General features: G+C 36.6%; 1 long non-coding RNA gene across 1 annotated transcript in view; it reads right to left on the minus strand.

The window, feature by feature from the left end:
* The window catches only part of LOC138862272 (uncharacterized), a 9289-nt gene extending 8181 nt beyond the window's left edge, over positions 1 to 1108 (minus strand). The window contains exon 1 of the long non-coding RNA XR_011398674.1: positions 364 to 1108. This is a non-coding gene — a long non-coding RNA (uncharacterized lncRNA). The remainder of the gene's footprint in view (positions 1 to 363) is intronic.
* Positions 1109 to 7500: the final 6392 nt, after the last annotated feature.

Below are 7500 nucleotides of genomic sequence, written 5' to 3' on the forward strand. Positions count from 1 at the left end.
CTTTGATTTTTACAGACGTCATCATCACATTATCTGTTTCGTTTTTGCATCCAGAAGAACCTGTCGAAATCTCTTTCGTCTGTAAGTGGATCTGTGCGCCAAAGTTTTTGTCCCTGAATTTCTACCGAAGGAGGATAAGTTTTTGATTCGAAGCGGATGCCTAATAATCATGTATTAATAAACCAGACTAATGATTAAATTGTCATAATCTTATGCTGATAATGAAGAAAGGAGGCCTCGGCATTATCATTCATAATATCTAAAGTTATGCATATCATTCGTCAGTTTGGGAATCAGATTGTGTCTGAAAAGGTTATATCTCTCTCTGAAATAAATTATCACTAATAGAATCAATCATCTCACCCTCAGTATAGACATGTGGCAGTTCTCATTGTAAGTCATCCTTCCAGTTCTGCTACTGAGTTCATGTTTTATTCATCTTCAGCCAACTTCCGTGTATTTTCCACCGTTCTAACGTTACGCAACGATTCGCTTTTCCGTCTTTCCTTAGGGTGGCCGCCACTCCGACTCCGTGGGCCGTCCAGGAGCATCCAACCCGCGGGGGAGACTGCGACACAGACCACGTCCATCGCGGCGGACCGCCGACCACGCGAACTCCGGCCGTGAAGCGGCATCGGGGAACAGGATCTGGGAGCAAGTGGCACTGTGTCTGCTCGCGCCTGCTGTTTCCTTCTCAGTGTCAGCTTTGACCGAGGCGACGGTGCGGCTTTTGGTGAGGAATATCATGAACCGGCACCTCAGCTGGAGCCGCACTTAACATTCTATCGCCCGAGGTCAAGGCGGCAGTGCGCGGAATGAGTTATCCCAAGGAAAGGCTTTCACTGCCACACCAATTAGGCAGATTGCTACTCTGCAGGTAGATAAATATACTGTAGGCGTCATATTTAAAGATTTTACAACATTCCAAATAGTGCAGTCATTCTGGTCTTTGGTATTCACTTAGGAGGAGGGGAAAGATCAGTATCAGGTGCGTTTGCAACAAACCTGTTTCAGGATTCATCCTAAATGCAAACCTGGCGTAAGACCAAGGACACTTCCTTGGCGTACACCAAAATGGCCTTTCTGCACTCACTGTACTGCCTATCTACAGCTGTTCTTACACACACACACACACACACGCATATATATATATATATATATATATATATATATATATATATATATATATATATATATTTATATATATTTATATATATATATTTATATATTCATATATATAAATATATATATATACATATATATACAAATATATATATATATATATATATATATATATATATATATATATATATATATATATATATATATGTATGTATATATATATATGTTAAAAAAATATATATATATATAATATATATATATATATATATATATATATATACATATATATACATATACATACATATACATACATACATACATATATATATATATATATATATATATATATATATATATATATATATATATATATATATATATGTGTGTATGTATTATGTATGTATATATATATATATATATATATATTACATATGCATATATATATATATATATATATATATATATATATATATATATATATATATATATATAATATCATATATATGCATAATTAATATATGTATATATATAAATATATACATATCTATATACATGTATATACATATATGTGTGCATGTATAGACATACATGCATATATAAATTACTTATTTGTGTGCATCCGTGTCCGTGTGGCTGACGGAGAACCGGCAACAGAAAGCCGTGCAATAGACCTACCAGAGTACCAGTCCGGGCCTAAAGGATGCGGTGCCGGAGCCTGGCCAGGGCGTGGCAGGGACAACGCACCGCACAGCCCGGGGACCTGAAGCCGGTAGTGGGTTTTCTCTCTTTTTTCCACTTCATTCACTCTCAGGTCGACCTTGCACCGGCCGCCGTCATCCTTTTTTAGCTCTCTTCGATGAAATTCTGTCGCCTCCAAAAATAGCTGCGTCTCTCCGGTTTACAAGAGATTATATTGCGCTCACACACACACGCGCCCCCCCCCCCCCACACACACACATTCACACACACACACACTCACACACTCACACACGTATACCATGAAATGTGAATGAAAATCCTTTGATCAATGAATACTGTAAAATAAATTTACGTTCCTTTTAGATACCATTCCCCTAATTACTGTCAGAGATGCATCTTTACTAAATAACCGCTGTAAGGAAAAACACTAGATAAATTTAGCTCAATAACTAGTTGTGGTAAACTGTTCTAGCGGTGGACTCCAGTTTTGTAACCTGATAACAGGAGCATAAAATACTCATATTATCAATTTTGTTACTGTAATATGTTCTATATCAAATATATTTACATATATTGTGGTTCACTGGTGTTTCCAAACCCGGCGGCCGCCTCCTCATGCCAGCTTCCTCGAGATTCCTAGAATGTCTTGCATCTGGTAATCTTCCTTTTTTGTTGATGATGGTAATTATCAGCTGATACAATTATACTAGAATCATTAGTAGTGGAATAGTGCTGCAATTAGTTTATTAATTCCACGATATTTGATAGTTTCAGTGAGTTCCACTTCTAAAGATATGAGAATATTAGAAAATTAACCTCGAAAATCCAGCCGAGGGGAAGGCACACACACACATACTTATATATGCGTGAGTGTGATTTCCAAAAGGAGAACGTTCCCGAAGACATCTCTCCCTCCTCCAGGCAGAAACTTTGGCTGTAGGCAGCATTAAAGCAGCCGTCCTTGGGTATTAAGGCTGATACCTGCATCTCACTTCAGGGATAACCGTATCTTCCTTATCATTATTATTTTTAACTTGCATAATACAAAAAAAAAAAAAAAAAAAAAAAGATACAGTGCAAAAAAGGAGAGAAAATGCTAATAGTTATATATTCGGTCCTACGACCGTCTATCCTCTTTCCTCACTGTGAGTGACTTAATTTCTCGGTAAATTTCTTCAGCAATAGCTGGCTGTTTTTTAAAACGAGCTGAGTAGTTATTTCAAAATGTTTCTCAGAAGTGTTACAACAGAACGAGATTAACGCTCTCACATCCGCGTTTTTGACATATAACGAAAACGAAGCTAGGTTTCTCTCTCTTCTCTCTCTCTCAAACATTTTTAATAACACCACGACATTTTTGTTATAGGGAAACTTGTCTCAGCTGAAATTAATTTCAAAGAGTAATACGCTCGGTAAGTTCGCATGACGTATGGTAGGCTCAGTCACAAAAACACTGGCTATTGAACTCAGATATTGAGGGATACCTGTTATCAATGCACGTAGCTTTCTTGGTGAAGCGGTTACTTTATCAAATAAATTATCCAGTGAACTTGTAAAGAAACTTCTGAAAAGTTTACCAGGCAGTCATTTGAATGGTATAGCCAGGTAGTTCGCCAGTTGTCGTGTTAGGCTTTTGGACGAGTAGATGATAAGCCCTGAACCAATTTGTGAACCAACCAAGCGCTGCATCCGCTGCTGGTCCCCCGATGCGCCTGGCTTCTTGTGTCCGATAATGATCCTACCTTTTATAGCTCTTTGTTCTTTTCGGTTTTGGGAAGATTCCGATTATTATACAGAGGCGTGAAGAATCTGCTGTGAGAAATTTTTAGATTTTGGGCCACGCATCGTTCCGGGCCCTGCGATGCTTACGGCGAACAAAAAACTTGAAGAGTAGACCTGCAAGAGAAAAAGTTACCGGGTGGGTGTGGTGCTGTTTGCTGGACGTGCTACGGGGATGCGCGGCATGTGGAAAGGCCTCCACATCCTGGAGTGGAAGCGTTCAGCCTCCTGCCTCCGCCGACCTCTGTAGTGCCGTCGTCTTCGTGGAAAGCGCCGTCACGCCTCCGGGACTCAGACCGGGGAGGGCCAAAGGGCGTGTTGAGTGCCTCTGAAATTGCTCTGTGGGAACTGGAATAAATGTTACATTATTTGTAAAAGAATATATTTACACACAGACATACATACATACATATATATATATATATATACTCACACATACTTATTTATTTACTTACACATTTCAGTGAAAGACTCATATAGATAGATGGATGGATAGATAGATATATAAATTTCTTCCTTTGCAAAGAACAGGTCTTACAGGTTTAAGGTTTTGTGTTCCTTAAAACAGAACCACTGTTACAATTACAATTTGTTAAATGGCCTTGTAATCAAAGAAAAAGACGAACTGAAATATCAAGTGAAAATAGTCTTGGTGTAAATATACAGCGTGTGCAAGTGTTGCAACACTTCCGCGTGATTCCTGCAAGGTAATTAGCAGAGCGTGCCACGGAGGCGCGCGGGGGAGGGAGGGAGGAGCGAGGGAGGGAGGGAGGGAGGGAGGGAGAAGAGGGAGGGAGGGAGAGAGGAAGGGAGGGAGGGCCGCGGTGCGTCGCGTGAGCGGAGCGCGTCACGACGGCGGCTGGACGCGCTATGCAAATAGGGCGGCGTCACCTTCGCGGCGGCCTCGCCCGGGCGGCGCTTGGCTTCGGATGAACTGATTGCATATCAACCCAAGAAACACGTAGGTGCACACACACACACATGTACACACACAAACACTCACGTACATGTGTGTGTGTGTGTGTGTGTGTGTGTGTGTGTGTGTGTGTGTGTGTGTGTGTGTGTGTGTGTGTGTGTGTGTGTGTGTGTGTGTGTGTATGTGTGCATATATATGTGTGTGTGTATAAATACATATATGCATATATATATATATATATATATATATATATATATATATATATATATATATATATATATACATATATATACACAGAACGAGAGAGAGAGAGAGAGAGAGAGAGAGAGAGAGAGAGAGAGAGAGAGAGAGAGAGAGAGAGAGAGAGAGAGAGAGAGAGAGAGAGAGAGGCATGCATACATACATTATATATATATACATGCATATATATGTGTGTGTGTGTGTGTGTATATACATATATATGTATATATACATATATATATATATATATATATATATATATATATATATATATATATATATATATGTATATATATATATATATATATATATATATATATATATATATATATATATATATATATATATATATATATATATATATATATATACATAAATATGCAAAACCGTACAAGTAGACTTCCAGTTCCTTACACTGGGACTTGCTCAAGGAAAGACACAGAACTGTGAGCCTTATGTTTCATGTTGGCGGCGAAGGCCACCGTATATTTTAAGTCCGTCAGGAATCCTGCTGAAGGTGAAAAAGTCAGTGTATCTTACTTTTATGGCCATTCTCTACCTTATTTATATTGCTGTTGCTGCTCTTGAAACTGCAATAATAGTGGTATTGTCATTATTATTTTTCTCAAAATGATCAGTGCTTTTGGTATCAGTAATAGCATATGTCAATATGATTACCATCATTATGATCAGTGGCATGGCTAGCCTTGATAGTAATAACGATGATGACAATGATAGCTAATAATAATGATGTTATTATTGCAGTGGCAATAACAACGATAATAATTATAATGATGATGATGATGGTGATGATGATAATAGTAGTAGTAATAACAATAATAATAATAATAATAATAATAATAATAATAATAATAATAATAATAATGGTAATAACAATAACAATAATGATCACAATACTAATGATCAATTAATATGATCATAATATGTTAATCAAGATAATGGTGATGATGATGACTGTGATGATGGTCATAATAATAATAATGATGATAGGGATAATGCCAATAACAGCAATATCAGATATAACACTATGGATAATGATAATCGTAGTAATAGTAGTAATAATAATGATATTAATGCAAATGATAATAATAATAACAATATAGGCAATGATAATAGTAGTAGTAATAATAATAATGATGATAATGACAATAAAGATGATAATGATGATAATAATAATGACAATTTTGAAAATAACAAAAGTAATGATAATAATATTAACGGCAGTAGTAGTAGCAGTAGTAGTAGTTGCAGTGTCTGCAGTAGTAACATTAGTATTAGTAGTAGCAGCAGTATTAGTAGAAGTAGTAGTCCTAAGTAGAAATGATAATGATGATTATAACAATAATGATAATAACAACAATGATGAATAAATAGATAATAATGACAATATTACTGATGATAATAATGATGGTGATAATGACGATGATCAGGAGGAGGAGGAGGAGAAGGAAGATGATGATGATCATGGTTAAGATGATGATGGTAATGATAATCATAATGATGAAGATTATGGCATGATGAAGATAAAGATGATGATGATGAAAATAAAGATGATGATAATGATGATGATGAATATGAAGAAGAAGCAGATGATGATGATGATGATAATGAAAATAAAGATGATGTTAATAATGATAATGATAATAATAATAGTAATAATAATAATAATAATAATAATAATGATGGTATTTATGATGATGATAATTATAACAATAATGATAATAATAATAATAATAATGACAATAACAATAATAATAATAATAACAATAACAGTAAAAGCAGTAATGATAATAATAACAAAAATAATTAACATCATCAACATAACCATCATATTCATATCACAAAGATTATTATAACTTCTGCCTTCACAATCCACCTCACCAACCAACGAAGCAATGAGATTCCTCTTTCAACTTTTTTTCCATCCTTTTTTATACCTACACTCTAAAAAAGTATCCTACAATAATAAAGATAATTCCGGCGTACGTTTCAAAAAAGTTCGTCCTCTGACCTTCGCCGATAAAAAACTGATAGCGATTTCCTCAGCGAAAGGGCGTGGCGGCCTGTCACTTGCCCCACAATCCTTCACCTAACCTAACTTACCAGACATGTGATGTTATCTCTCGCGTTCTCTCTCTGTTAAAAAGGAAATTGATAGGAAGTGATTAGTACCAAGGGCTGTGATCATGTCAGTAATGGTTATAAAGTTATTTGATATTAGTGATCTTGATTTCCATAAATTATTTCGCGGGTCAGTATTAGTTATTGTTATTTGATATTAGTGATCTTTGTGATTAGTGATTTCCAAAAATAATTTCGTGGGTTCAAGAAGAGGTGGCGGATCCGTCCACTGGCGAGTGAGACGGCAAAGTCACCTGATGCTGCTTGTAGATAGATCAGTCTTCTAAAATCATGTCCTTTATAGCTAGATTACGGCATATCCACATGGTCTGCGGGGGATGAGTGAAGTTTGTTGAGTGCATTAGAATCATTTGAATTAACCGTACTTACTAGCAATACGTGCATGCAAACTTAAATGTCGTAGAATATCCAACCATCGCCTTAAATTTCCCCAAAACAGGACAAGCTATGAATCAGATCGTGCACCTGTCGCATCACCTGGCTTCCGCAACCCCAACCCCGGGGATTCCGCCCAGCCCTCTCCTCTACAGCGAGGAACTTACCGCTTTCATATCTGCTCCCTCAGGGTACGAAGATTTGTG

This window comes from Penaeus vannamei, chromosome 8 (genome assembly GCF_042767895.1).
Source record: "Penaeus vannamei isolate JL-2024 chromosome 8, ASM4276789v1, whole genome shotgun sequence".
Taxonomy (NCBI): Eukaryota; Metazoa; Arthropoda; class Malacostraca; order Decapoda; family Penaeidae; genus Penaeus; species Penaeus vannamei.